Source organism: Macaca nemestrina, chromosome 7 (genome assembly GCF_043159975.1).
Source record: "Macaca nemestrina isolate mMacNem1 chromosome 7, mMacNem.hap1, whole genome shotgun sequence".
NCBI lineage: Eukaryota > Metazoa > Chordata > Mammalia > Primates > Cercopithecidae > Macaca > Macaca nemestrina.
The window spans coordinates 100,030,177-100,045,417 of NC_092131.1; the positions used below are offsets into that span (position 1 = coordinate 100,030,177).

Here is a 15,241-nt window from a genome sequence, read left to right on the forward strand (position 1 = left end):
TTTTTTTTTTTTTTTTTGTATTTTTAGTAGAGATGGGGTTTCACCATCTTGGTCAGGCTGGTCTTGAACTCTTGACCTCGTGATTCACCCACCTCTGTCTCCCAAAGTGCTGGGATTACAGGCGTGAGCCACCACACCCGGCCCTGACTTTTATTTTTATGTGTCAGATGCCAGGAATTGCTGGTAGACTCTTTTCACCATCTAGTTGAGCAGGAAATGCTGTGGCCAGAGTGATTAAACCAAAGAGAATCTTGAAGGTGAATTCCCACTCTTTCCTTTCCAGTTAAACTGAGGCCAATGTCATTGTATTGTCAATATTAGGCACACAACTCCCAATTAGACCTGTGAAGACATTCTCTCAAGTCAACAGTGTAAGCAGTCCTCACTGTTTCTGTTTTGCACCGGGTCTGTTTGGGCTGCCATGTGACCCACACCTTTATTATTTCCCATTCACCTGAACTTTTCAAGTGAAAGAAAACTAAATTACCTTAATTTTTAACCCAACCTTGCAAATTAGCCACTTGTCAGATGCCAACAATGGCACATGCCGATGCAAAGTTAAGCCTTGTGAAAAGGAATTATTTTTTCCCATCTTTAGCTTTCCCTTGAGACAAAATAGTAGCTCCTGGGTCCACATATTGCCCAGTAACTCTGACTTCTTTCTGCCACACACTCACTTCTGGTGTTAGTTCCAGGTCCCTATGGTCCCCTTTGGCACTATTAAATCCTAAAAGTCATCTGCCAGGAGGTTTGAGCTAGAAAGGAGAAGACATCTTTCTCCTAAACTCCTAAGGTAGTCCTGTATGGTTACCTTTTTACCTATTCATGTCCCAGTCCATCAACTGGCAAGGACCACATCATGTCTAGCTTTGTGTCATTTTGTTTTCCAAGCACACACCAAAGGGACAGGAAAGATATGTAAAAAGTAGGGTAGTAGGCACTTAAAAAAAAAATAGCATTTTTTTGCTTCTGCTTTTCTCTCATTTTGAAGAAACAAAACCTTCTCCCAAATAATTCAGGGGATCCTGAAGGACATTTTTCATGGCTCAGTTTCCACATACCCACCACGTTTCTCAAATCCTTATCTGCCTATTTGGCCCTGCAGATAAGCTTTCGTCTCCTGTATCTCTCTCTCTCTTTCATGTTTCTCTTTCTCTCCCTCTTCTTCCTCTCTCTCTTTAGTGTCTCTCTTTAGTGTCTCTCTCTCTCTCTCTCCTCTCTCTCTAGCTTTAGGCTTGCCTGGCTTCCTGATTAAGCCAATATGTCTCTCCTACATGTGTTTCAACAGTGTTATCCAAGTAAGTATAACAATTATTTTTCCACCCCTATGAAGGCCTTTCTTTGCTAAAAAAAAAAATGCCTCTGAAACTCTTATATAAATTCCAGTAAGCTCTGTTATTATTTACTTCATAGAATAGGAGGCACTGCATTGTATTCAAAATCACTCTTCCTCTCTGATTTTCCCAGTTTTCCTAAGAATAAATTTGTAACTCTTCCTTTGAGGCAATCTGTTTTCTAAGAATACCTAGTGTTCTACTTATCTGATCTTCAAGACATGCCCAGCTTGGTCTCAATCTCAGGGTGAACACAGCAAACATAGGCTGAGAAGTCAATATTCCCAGTACATGATTAGTTTCCAAAGTTCCGAGAATTTGCTTTCTCATAAAGAAAAAAAAAATCTCCTACATATTGGCTTATAGTTGACATATATTAATCACCATTATATAAAGAGTGCCTTCTATAGTTCACACACATACTGAGCAAGAAATGGAGACATAGTGTTGAAAAAGACAATAAACCATGCCTTCACTCAACAAACTATAGTCCATTGGAAAGACAAAACAGACCTAGAAACCATTAGGTATAAGAGTGTAACAAGTGCTATATAAATTTATATTCTAGGCATAGTGGTAGCCACAAGTCTGCAGATCAACTCTGCTTGTGAGTGGAGAATTGGGGGAAAATGTGAAGTTTCAACTATAGTGTGAAGGACCATGGCTGGTCAGGAGGTGTGGGTGGGTAAGTGGTACAGGCAAAATCAAGAAGGCAAAGCTCAACAAAGCTTGCTCAGGGACAGGTAAATAGGTGTAGCTCAAGTACAGGGCACAAAAATTGTGGGGTGGCAGAAGATCAAGCTACAGGAGTAGACAGAAAGCATATTGTGGGGAGTCTTTTGTGCCATACTAAGGAGCTGAACTTCATCCTTTCTACAATGGAGAGCCAATGAAGGATTTTAAGAAGAGAGGAGTAGGTGTGGCAGGAGTAATCGATATTATTATTATCGATAATAACTTTGAATGTAAATGCACTAAACTTTCATTCTACTGGAACTTGAGAGGAGAAAAGGAAAAGTAAATGAACTAAGCTCTTTAATCAAAAGACATAGAGTGGCTGAATGGATTAAAAAAAATAAAAATAATAAAAATTAAAAAAATAAAAACAAGACCCAGCAGTCAAGGAAACACATAGCCTGAAAACAGAGGATAGAAAAAGACATCCCACGCAAATGGAAACCAAAAAGAAGCACAAGCATCTATATTTACACTAGACAAAATAGATTTCAAGACAAAAACTGTAAGAAGAGACAAAGAAGGTCATTATATAATAATGTGGTCAATTCAGCAAAAGGATATAATAATTATAAATGTCTATGTGCCCAACACTGGAGCACCCAGATATATAAAGCAAATATTACTAGAGCTAAAGAAAGATATATACCCCAATACAATAACAGGTGGAGACTTAAACAACTCATTTTCAGCACTGGTTAGATCATCCAGACAGAAAATGAACCAAAAAAACATCAAACTTAATCTACACTATAGATCAGATCAAATGGACCTAATAGATATTTAGCAAACATTTTATCCAATGGCTTCAGAATATAAATTCTTCTTCTCAGCACATAGATTATTCTTGAGGATAGAAGATATGTTAGGCCACAAAATATGTTTTTTAAAAATAAAAAAATGAAATTATATCAAGTGTCTTCTTTAACCACAGTGGAATAAAACTAGAAATCAATAACAACAGGAATTTTGGAAACTATACAAACACATGGAAATTCATATGCTCCTGAATGAACACTAAGAACATGGAAATTAAGAAGGACATTTTAAAATTTTCTTGAAACAGACCATAATGGAAACAAAACATACCAGAGTCTACAGGGTATAGCACAAGCTGTATACTTTACTAAGAGGAAAGTTTATAGCTATAAGCACCTACATCAAAAAATTAGAAAATTTTCAAATATAAAACCTAACTATGCATCTTAAAGAACTAGAAAAGCAAGAGCAAATCAAGCCCAAAATTAGTACAAGAAGAGAGATTATAAATACAAAGCAGAAATAAACGAAATTGAAATGAAGAAAACAACACAAAAGATTAATGAAACAAAAAGTTGATTTTTTTGAAAAGAGAAACAAATCTGACAAACCTTTAACCATACTAAGAAAATAGAAGACCCAAATAAATAAAATGAGAGATTAAAAAGGAGACATTACAATCAATATGACAAAAATTCAAAGGATTTTTAGAGGCCTGTAAGAGCAATTACATGCCAGTAAATTGGAGAACCTAGAAGAAATGAATAAATTCCTGGACACATATAACCTACCAAGATTGAACCATGAAGAAATCCAAAACCTGAACAGACTAATAACAAGTTATGAAATCAAAGCCATAATAAAAATTATCTCAGCAAAGAAAAGCCCAGGACCCGAAGGCTTCATTGCTGAATTTTACCAAACATTTAAAAAAGAACTAATACCACTCCTACTCATACTATTCTGAAAAATAGAGGAGGAGAGAATACTTCTAAATTCATTCTATGAGGCCAGTATGACCCTGATACCAAAAACAAAGACACATCAAAAAAAGAAAAGAACAGGCCAATATCCCAGTGAACATTGATGCAAAAATCATGAATGAAATACTAGCAAATCAAATTCAAAAACACATTAGAAAGATCATTCATCATGACCAAGTAGGATTTATCCCCGGGATGCAAGAATATTTCAACATATGCAAATCAATCAGTGTGATATAGCATATCAATAGAATGAAGGATAAAAAACTTATGATCATTTCAATTGATGCTGAAAAAGCATTTGATAAAATTCAACATCACTTCATGATAAAAACTCACAAAAAATGCATACAGAAGGAACATACCTCAACAGAATAAAAGTCAACATGACAGACCCACAGCCAGTATCATACTGAATGGGGGAAAAACTGAATGCCTTTTCTCTAAGATTTGGAACAAGACAAGGATGCTCACTGTCACTGTTGTTATTCAACATAGCACTGGAAGCCCTGGATACAGTAATTACACAAGAAAAAGAAATAAAAGGCATCCAAATAGGAAAGGAAGAAGTCAAATTATCCTTGTTTGCAGAAGATACAATCTTATATTTGGGAAAACCTAAAGACTCTATCAAATAACTATTAGATCTGACAAACAAATTCAGTAAAGTTGTAGGACACAAAATTAACACACTAAAAAATCAATACCATTTTTATATGCCAGCAGTAAATAATATGAAAAAGAAATCAAGAAAGTAATCTCAAGTAGCTATGAATAAAATTAAATAAAGTGAAAGATCTCTACCAGGAAAATTGTAAAATATTTATGAAGGAAATTGAAAAGAACACAAAAAATGGAAAAAAAAATTATATTCATGGATTAGAAGAATCAATATTGTTAAAATGTCTATACTACCCAAAGCAATCTACAGATTCAATGCAGTCCCTTTCAAAATACATTCTTAACATAAATAGAAAAAAAACTTAACATTTATATGGAACCACAAAAGACCCAGAATAACCAAAGCTATCCTGAGCAAAAAGAATACAACGAGGAGGCTGGGGGTGGTGGCTCATGCCTATAATCCCAGCACTTTGGGAGGTAGAGGTAGGAGGATCACTTGAGGTCAGGAGTTTCAGACCAGCCTGGACAACATGGTGAAACCCTGTCCCTACTAAAAATACAAAAAAAAAAAAAAAAAATCAGCTGGGCATTGTGGCAGGTGCCTGTAATCCCACCTACTCAGGAGGCTGAGGCATGAGAATCACTTGAACCGGGAAGGTAGAGGTTGCAATGAGCCGAGATTGTGCCACTGTACTCTAGTCTGGGCGATAGAGCAAGACTCCATTAAAAAATAATAAAAAATGGCCGGGCGCGGTGGCTCAATCCTGTAATCCCAGCACTTTGGGAGGCCTAGACGGGCGGATCACGAGGTCAGGAGATCGAGACCATCCTGGCTAACACGGTGAAACCCCGTCTCTACTAAAAAATACAAAAAAAAAAAACTAGCCGGGCGAGGTGGTCGGCGCCTGTAGTCCCAGCTACAAGGGAGGCTGAGGCAGAAGAATGGCGTAAACCTGGGAGGCGGAGCTTGCAGTGAGCTGAGATCCGGCCACTGCACTCCAGCCCAGGCGACAGAGCAAGACTCCGTCTCAAAAAAAATAAATTAATTAATTAAAAATAATAATAATAATAATAATAAAAGAAAAGAAAGAAAGAAAAGAAAAAGAATACAATGAGGAATCACATTACCTGACTTCAAATTATACTACAGAGCTGTAGAAACCAAAATAGCATGGTACTGGCATAAAAACAGACACATAGACCAATGGAATAGAAGAGAGAACCCAGAAAAATATACATACATTTACGGTGAACTCATTTTTGACAAAGGTACCAAGAACACATATTGGGAAAAGACAGTCTCTTCAATAAATGATGCTGGCGAAACTGGATCTCCATATGCAGAAGAATGAAGCTAGATCCCTATCTCTTGGCCACATACAAAAATCAAATCAAAATGGATTAAAGACTTAAATCTAAGACCTCAATCTATGAGTCTACTACAAGAAAACATTGGGAAAACTCTCTAGGACATTGGACTAGGCAAAGATTTCTTGAGTAATACCTCACAAGCACAGGTAACCAAAGCAGAAATGAACAAATGGGATCATATCAAATTTAAAAAGTTTGGCACAGCAAAGGATACAGTCAACAAAGTGAAGAGACAACTGACAGATGGGAGAAAATACTCACAAACTCTCCATCTGACAAAAATTAATAACCAGTATATATAAGGAGCTCAAACGACTCAATAGGAAAAAAATCTAATAATCCAATTTTAAAATGGGCAAAAAATCTGAATAGCCATATCTCAAGAAAAGATATGCAAATGGCAAGCAGTCATATCAAAAGGTTCTCAACATCACTGACTATCATAGAAATGCAAATCAAAACTACAATGAGATACCATCTCACCCCAGTTAAAATGACTTTTATCCAAAAGACAAGCAGTAAATGCTGGTGAGGATGGGAAGAAAAGGGAACCGGCATACACTGTCAGTGGGAATGTAAACTAGTACAACCACTATAGAGAACAGTTTGGGAGCTCCTCAAAAAACTAAAAATAGATCTACCATATGATCCAGCGATCCACTGCTAGGTATATACCCAAAAGAAAGGAAATCAGTATATTGAAGATATATCTGCACTCCCGTGTTTATTGCAGCAGATATTAACAATAAGCAAGATTTGGAAGTAACTTAAGTGTCCATCAACAGGTGAATGAATAAAGAAAGTGTGGTACATACACAAAACGGAGTAGTATTCAGCCATAAAAAAAATGTGAGCCTGTCATTTACAATAACGTAGAGGGAACTGGAGGGGAGGAAACTGTGTTAAGTGAAATAAGCTAGGGACAGACATACTTTGCCTTTTCTAAATTATTTGTGGAAGCTAGAAATTAAAACAATTGAACTCATGGAGATAGAGAGTAGAATGATGGTAACTAGATGCTAGAAAGTGTTGTGGGGTTGGGGGAAGTGGAGATATTTAATGTGTACACAAATATAATTAGCTGTAGTGAAGAAGATACAGTATTTTGTAACACAACTGGTGACTACAGTCAGCAATAATTTTTTGTATATTTTGAAAAAACTAAAATTGTATAATTGGATTGTTTGTAACACAAAGAAAGGATAAATGCTTGAGGTGATGAATACCCCGTTTACCCTTATGTGATTATTACACATTGTATGCCTGTATCAAAATATCTCATGTACCCCTGAAATATATACACTTACTATGTACCCACAAAAATTAAAAATACAAATTTTAAAATAATAAATAAATAGCATTAGGTTTCATGTTTAAGATCCATATGCTTTTGAGACTTTTTCCATTACACCAAGAGCTTCTTGAGATCAGGAATGATCTCTTTTTCATGATAGTTTGATCTGGGACATAGAGAGCCTAGCACACCTGAGGTGTTCAGGGGGTAATTACTGGAATGGAATGAATGAAAGTAAGCATGAATAGATGGATAGATGGATGCCATGAGCCTAATGGGGCCCTGCAGTGCAAGTACACACTAAGCATATTCTGCAGGTTTGAAAATGTGATTGCCCAGCTAAGATTAAAGATAAAGAGTGAGCCCTGGTCTTAACTTAGGAGATGTGATTGCCTTGTTCTGTTGGTTTTAGCTATTGCCCAAACCAAGCAAAAGCAGGTCCTACCCATAAACATAATTATGCCAGATGGGAAACTGATTAAACAGGCCATCTGACAGTATCTATTCATCTTAATTAGGGCATAGCTTAAAGATGACTGTCTGAAATTCAATCTGATCACAACCAGAAGCAATGGAAACTGCCAAATACACTATTTCATAACTAAGAACTGAGTCTGGGATGACTGTAATGTCTTTTAAAAACATATTTCAGAAGAAAATTGATCTAATTTGTTAGGGTATCATTTGAGGAAATTCCAAATTACAGGAGATAAATACGGAAAATGACAAAATCAATCAGAAGTTGATGATATAGAAAGAAACTAGGGTCCACTCTGTATCTCTTAAGGCTTAGACTTTTTTAAAGAGAAATGAGAGTCTGCATAACTATTATGTTTTATTTTTTTTTCCCCTAGAGTGCCAAAATCCATGATTTTCTAAAATAAACAGTGTATTTACTTTTTGGTCCTGTTCAAGCTCAGCCACTTACTAACCCCATATGACCTAGGGCAAAGTAATTAATCATTTTGAAACTCAACTTTGCAATGCATTAAAAAAGTAAGAAAAATGCACAACCTAGTGAATGAGAAGATGAAAGTAGTGTGTTAAAGAGATATGTAAATCATCAGTGCCAGGCACTCTTCTAAGCCATCTACATACAGTAACTTCTTATCTATTTATTTATTTATTATCATTATTATTATTATACTTTAAGTTCTAGGGTACATGTGCATAACGTGCAGGTTTGTTACATATGTATACTTGTGTCATGTTGCTGTGCTGCACCCATCAACTCGTCAGCACCCATCAACTCGTCATTTACATCAGGTATGACTCCCAATGCAATCCCTCCCCCCTCCCCCCTCCCCCCTCCCCCCTCCCTATGATAGGCCCCGGTGTGTGATGTTCCCCTTCCCGAGTCCAAGTGATCTCATTGTTCAGTTCCCACCTATGAGTGAGAACATGCGGTGTTTGGTTTTCTGTTCTTGTGATAGTTTGCTAAGAATGATGGTTTCCAGCTGCATCCATGTCCCTACAAAGGACACAAACTCATCCTTTTTTATGGCTGCATAGTATTCCATGGTGTATATGTGCCACATTTTCTTAATCCAGTCTGTCACTGATGGACATTTGGGTTGATTCCAAGTCTTTGCTATTGTGAATAGTGCCGCAATAAACATATGTGTGGAGAAATAGGAACACTTTTACACTGTTGGTGGGATTGTAAACTAGTTCAACCATTATGGAAAACAGTATGGCAATTCCTCAAGGATCTAGAACTAGATGTACCATATGACCCAGCCATCCCATTACTGGGTATATACCCAAAGGATTATAAATCATGCTGCTATAAAGACAGTAACTTCTTTAACCTGGTTGAGACAAGTGCTATTACACAAGAGAATTCTGCAACATTAAGACGTTAAATAACTTCCCTGAGGTCACGTGGCTAGCAAACAGATCATTTGTCATTTGAAAAATAGGTAGTCTTTCCCAGATCTCTCTGCTATAACTGCCTCATCTAGCTGGTTTTCCAGAAGTATTTGTTGGATGGATAGATGAGGAAAAGAGAAGAAAGGAAGAAAGGATGGAGGGCTTAGCTGAGGGACACCTCTTAAAATCAATTAAGTAATTTTCTACTTTTCCTAATTCAGACTTATCACAAAGTCTTCTAATTATAATTTGACTTTTCTGTGCATCAGCCCATCGTGGAGATGGGTGGAGAAATTATGTAATCAGGCCAGTTCATCTGTGTATTCTACTGGAAATAAGAGTGTTCATGGCAAATTATCAAATTCACATTGATGTTTATTTATCAGTCTCTAAGCTTGGTTAATGTGAGTCAGTCCACGAGAGGAACCCATATTAGGAAATTGAAACTCAATTTCCCATTCCCCAGATTAATGTTGAGACTTCCCTAGAACCTAGTACAGTTCCTTGTATGAAGTATACGCTCAATTAATTTTATTTGTATGTTGAATTGAATTGAATTTCTATTTCCTAATGCACAAAAAAAGTAAAGAAAATGCACAATCTAGTGAATGAGAGAACAAAATGTGCACGTTAAAAGTGTATGTAAATCTTCAGTGCCAGGCACTCTTCTAAGCCATCTATGTACAGTAACTTCTTTAACATGATTGGGATGAATGCTATTATACAAGAGCACTCTGTGGGCTTCCAAACCACATTTGGAAGACAAGCCAACTTTAAGAGCCTATAAGATTAGACTGTGGGCCTTGGTGAATCTACCTTGGTAATACCAACCTTTGGAGTCTGTACAGCCTGCCAGCCTAGACACAAGCTATCCTTCCACTTCCTTTAGGACCAGTACCTTGTTTGTGTATTACCCAACCTCTGTTGCAAAGAGCACTTGCCCTGTGAGATTCTCTGTGAGGAAAGAGTCAAATAATTCACTTTAGAAAACTAAACAAATGCTTAATTCCTTTAAAAAAATTATTCAGATAAAATTCAACACTTCCCAAACTTCTTATCAGCAGAACAATTTTTTTCCACGTAACTTTCATTAATATATACTAGAATAGTAATTTCTCTGGCCTAATTCAACATGCAAATAAACATTAATTAGCATACACTTCATACAAGGGACGATACTAGTTTCCAGTAAAGTCTCAAAATTAATCTGGGAGATGGAATTTATATTTTGAATGCTCAAGGTTTGTAAGATACTTTAATCTTGTTGAATTTAATCTTCACCAAAAAAATCTCTGAAGGAGACATTGTTAGCCTCATTTCACAGTGAGAAGACTGAGATTCAAAGAGAGGTCAAGTCTTTTGCTCAGGGTCACCCAGATTTGAAACCTGGGTTTGAAGCCATGTTTGATTTCACTGTAGATTAGATACTCTTATAGTTCTTTAACATAGACCTTTTCTTAAGTAACTTGCAATATTGGGTGGAATATAAGACATGTATATGGCTGTATAACAGAAGCTAGAAAATGCAGAGAGGGACAGAAAGTGTGTTTTAGAGCATTCAGTGGAAGTTGACATTACTTTCATCTGGGAAGATTCAAGAAATATTTTATTTGTGATGTAGCATTTGAGTGGAGCCTCAAGGGAAAATAAAAATAACACCATGTGGTAGAAATATGGAAATAAATTTGGAAAATCTTCACCTGTATCCAGAGAAAACCACCAAAAACCTATATCAGGGTAAATGCTGTTCTCTTTGAAAAAGTGGTAAAATCGTTGTATACCTAATAGTCCAAAACATGATGGTACAGAGATAGACAGGAAGTCCCTGACTTCAAGATGGTTCACAATACAGTACAACAACCTTCCCTGAATACTACCACTGGAAACACAGAGGAGGTCTAGCTTGGCTTCAAGTGGAGCAAATTATGAAGAGTTTCCTGGAAGACAAAGAATTTAGATTGGAGATGGATTTGCACACAAGATGCTAGAGAAGATCATTCCAAGCAAAAACAACAATAAAAATCCATAGACAAAGTCAAAGAAATAGACAAAAATGAAACACTGAGACTAGTCAGAACAGTCTGGAATTTGGAATAAGTGCCTGTGTGGCCAAAGCACAAAGAAGACAAGGCATTCAAGTTCTGAATCCTCCACCATTCTTAACCAGACCAATTTTGCATTTGTCTGTTATATTTTGAAGTTCTGTATAAGGTTTTGTTTTTATTAAAAAGGATTGTTTTGCTTAACAAACAGCTCGAAGCTGGAACTTGGTCATAGGAATCGGTTGTTAATGGTAGACAAGATTGGAGGAAGAACGTGGCTTGCTAGGGAACTAATAGAAGTGATCTCAGCTTGGGTAAAATATTAGGGTATGAGCTTCCCATTAACAGGAATTTTGTTTAATGGCCTTAAATGTCATGCCATGGATTCTTGATTGATTTCGTAGGTAATGAGTAGCATTATTTTTTAAATAAGGATGTAAAATAGAGAAAAGTGCCTCGCAGTTGGTCATGTCCAATACTTTCTTGCTGGAGAATATTCTATGATCTGGAGCTATGGAATCACTCTCCCTTATAATTTGCTGCTTGTCACACCCATAATCTTTGTGTGCCAGCAAAAACAAAATGAGGCCAGGTCGCAGTATTCCTGTACGTCCTTCTTTATTAGACAACAGTTACTTCTCAGCCATTATTACTCCAGCAAGAAATAGAGGACCAATGTTATGAAACAGGACTATCCAGCTAAACTAGTGAGCATTGCAGGAATATAGTAGGATACAAAATTTACCCTCTTTAATGTCCCTCCTCTCTATTGAATTCCTTAGATTAAAATGGAGAATAGGTATCTTTAAAAAGAAAAGAAACTGTGCAACCTAAGTTTACATTTTTCTCTATGAAAAAAAAAGTGCTTGCTAGGGAACTAATAGAAACTATCTCAGCTTGGGTAAAATATTGTGGTATGAGCTTCCCATTAACAGGAATTTTATCTTGTCTAATCTAGCATCCCCACTACCTAATTCAGTGGTGTTCCATAAATTATCATGATTAAAAGGGTATCAGTAACGGAAAAATTCAATGCCATTTGGCTCTAGACACACTTTAAGAATTGCTACCAAATAACTTGCATATTGCAAGTAGGAATATAAATTTCTATTTCAGTTTCAAACCTGCTATCTCTGGGGGATGAGAAAATGTCATAATGAGTAGAAGCAGAACGTCCCAGCAGGGTTCCAAAATGCTGAGATTTCAACCCACGGGCACCAATGCCAATATTAATAAAGTCACCAATATGAGAAAATTTCTTCTCTGTTTTGAAAGATCATATTCAAAGCTGAATAAAAAGCCAAAACCAGAGGACAAATGAACTAGTTTTCAATCCTAAGAAACATGCAATTTCAAGTAAAGTAAATTAAATTAACTCAAACATGAATTTTCAAGTGAAGTGCGTAGATTAGCTCACTAGTACAGCTTTGTTGTAAAATATATGCATTCTACAGAGAAATAGCCTGGCCATACCACATTCCAGCTGTATAGGTCTCCTGGTTATTTGCATGTCATCTCTCTAACCCATACGCAACTTCTCTATTCTCCTCTACTAGGCTAGGTATGTGCAAACTCCATTTCTGAGACTCCCTCGCCTGTTTACTTCCTGGTCGATTCTATCAACAGGAGGCACTGGCAAGAGATAAGAAGACTGGAAAAAGAGATTTCTGCTTCTGACTCTGACAGAATGGCAGTTGCTGGAGATTGCTAAAGCGGTTTCATCTGGGTCATTCTGGAATCTGCCAGCCTGAGCCAATTCCAAACATAGTTGCAGCGGTACCTCATTGGTGGATTCAGGACTGACTTCTCCAGTGTCCTTCTCCTCTGAGTATCACCTTCTCCTGCTTTTACTCTCCAGCCCTCCAATTTCTTTGTCACCAGCTTCCTGACTCTTGATGGAGCCAGTGGCTATCTAACCTTTCTGAGTTGCAGGTTCCTCAGTTCTGAAAATGGGTTAATTAATACACAGGGGTAAAAGGGTATGAAATTAAAACTTATAGAACTCATCTGCACTAGAAAGGTGGTAGTAATCCCTTATGTAATTCAAATTTTAAAAAATAATAAATGTAAAAAATCCATAAAATTCTGATTTTTAACAGAATGACTATTATAATGCTATTTTTAAAACATCAAAAAATATATACATATTGGTGCCCTTGTTTTGCTAATATCCTAATTACATACTTTGTCTACCTATTGTGTACCAACCTATTATAGCACCCACCTTATAGGGTTGTTTGGGGGACTGATAATAAAGCACATAAAGCTCCTAGGACAGTGCCTGTCCTATAATTAGGCACTGAATACCTGGCAGCAATCATTATTTTTTTTTTGTAGATGATTTTAACAGCTAACCATATTTTTCTCTGATACTTCCTTCACTCTCTAATATCACTGTTAGTATGACATCTCAGATTATACCATCATTATACCTCTTCACAGCTGAGGTAGAAGTAGAGGTCTACTCAAGTAGAGGTCTCTACCTCAAGCAGAGATTACACAGATAATAAGAGCAGAAATCTCTCTTGATTCATTAAAATTTGTTATAAGCCATAAACAGGAAACATTCTTCCTAATAAAATATATATAGCCTATTTAATCTTAAGGGGAAATTAACATTTATTGTTGCCTATTATATGTCAGCCAGTTTGCTAGTTACCTTCATCTGGATGATCTCATTTAGTCTTGTTTAACTAGTCAGAAGAATATTTGCTTTATTAATTGCGTGAACATAAACAAAGACAATGGGTACTGTCTATTTTAATTGACAAGTGAGTAAGTATTATATTAGGAAGAGACTCACCCATGTAGCAAAGATTTATTGCATGCTTACTGAGTGCCAGAAACTGTACTAGAAACCAAGGATACAGAGATTAAAATAAAAAGCCACAACGGAACTCACTCTCCCCCACCCCAGCTGCTTGAATAGAGGCTGCCAAAGGCTCACAGGTGGGTTCAGCCAAGGGAAGCAGCCTCATCCAGAAAAGCCTATGAGGTCATGCCTTCCTCCACGGCCAGCCCAGGACAATGATGTGGTACAAAAAGCTCAGCCCCTTGCCTCAAGGTGGGGTAAGTCTACAGTGTTATTTACATTTCAGAGTACCTCCCAAAAATCACAGTGAAGTTAGACTCCAGTGCAGCCGCAACATCTTTGCTTAGCTTCTTGCTCTAGCCTGTCCTGCTTTCCTCCTTTCCTTCCAGGTTCTCCCTGAGAGCACTTCTTCAATGACTCACTCAAGTGAGTTCCAGGCTCTGCTTCTAGGGAGCCTGGCCTCATCTGTCTTCAAGGAGCTTTCTGCCTAGTACAGAGCCATACCTGTAAACATACAAACAAAATGTAAATCATAATGTGAAGTCATGAATGTGAATGTACAAAACACCGTAAGTGCACAGAAGAAGCGTGGCAGAATCAGCACTCAACTCCATGCCCATGGTACATGAGTAAAAGCAAGATTAAATATCCACCCCAAATGCGAGTACAGTAACGCATAGATTCTACAGCAGAGGTCAGCAAATTTGTTCTTAACGAACATATAGTAAGTTTCCTAGGTTTTTCAGGAGCATAGGATATATTATGTATATTGTATAGGTACTCATAAAACCATTTCAAATGTGACCACAGGTAGCTGACTACACTTGACCTGTAGGCATATCTAGAACAGTGTTTTTCAAACATTAGTATGCATAGTAACCACCAGATGATGTTGTGAAAATAGATTCTGGTCTGGTAGGTCTAGGGTGGGGCCTGAGAATCTGTATTTCTAATAAGCTCCTAGGTGATGTTGATGCTGTTGGTCCACGGTCCACACATCAAGAAACAAGTCTCTAGAGAGATAAGTATGGTAAAAGGATAAATCCTAAAAGAAAAGCAATTGAGCAAAGCTGCAGGAGTGTTAGGAGCGGAAGAAGCAATAGCAAGGGCTCTAGGCTGAGGTCAGGGGGAGTGCCAAGTAATTTAATTAATGGACATTTATTGACAATCAACTCACTTCAAATCATTGCTCTAAGTGCCACAAGGAAAGAGGCCAAGCTTTCACAACCTTGAGCATACTTTGTTAAAGAATCAGCTAGAAGACAGAGCAGCAGAGGAGGAAGACCTGTGTAGTAGTCCACTGTGGCAGAAAGAGCCAATCATCCAGCAGAAACCTGCTGCATGAAGGGCTCAGATACACATGAATAGAACTCAACAAATAGATGCTTTATCTGCCCAGTAACCGCCTGTTCAAC

The 15,241-nt window shown here is 37.2% G+C and overlaps 1 long non-coding RNA gene across 3 annotated transcripts in view; it reads right to left on the minus strand.

Annotated features, from left to right (window-relative positions):
* LOC105479334 (uncharacterized) overlaps positions 1-15,241 on the minus strand; it is a 235,602-nt gene that overhangs the window by 157,415 nt on the left and 62,946 nt on the right. The window contains exon 3 of one of the 3 annotated variants that reach the window (XR_985809.2): positions 14,118-14,330. The exons of the other annotated variants lie outside the window; for them this stretch is intronic. This is a non-coding gene — a long non-coding RNA (uncharacterized lncRNA). The remainder of the gene's footprint in view (positions 1-14,117; positions 14,331-15,241) is intronic. 3 annotated transcript variants of the gene reach the window in all.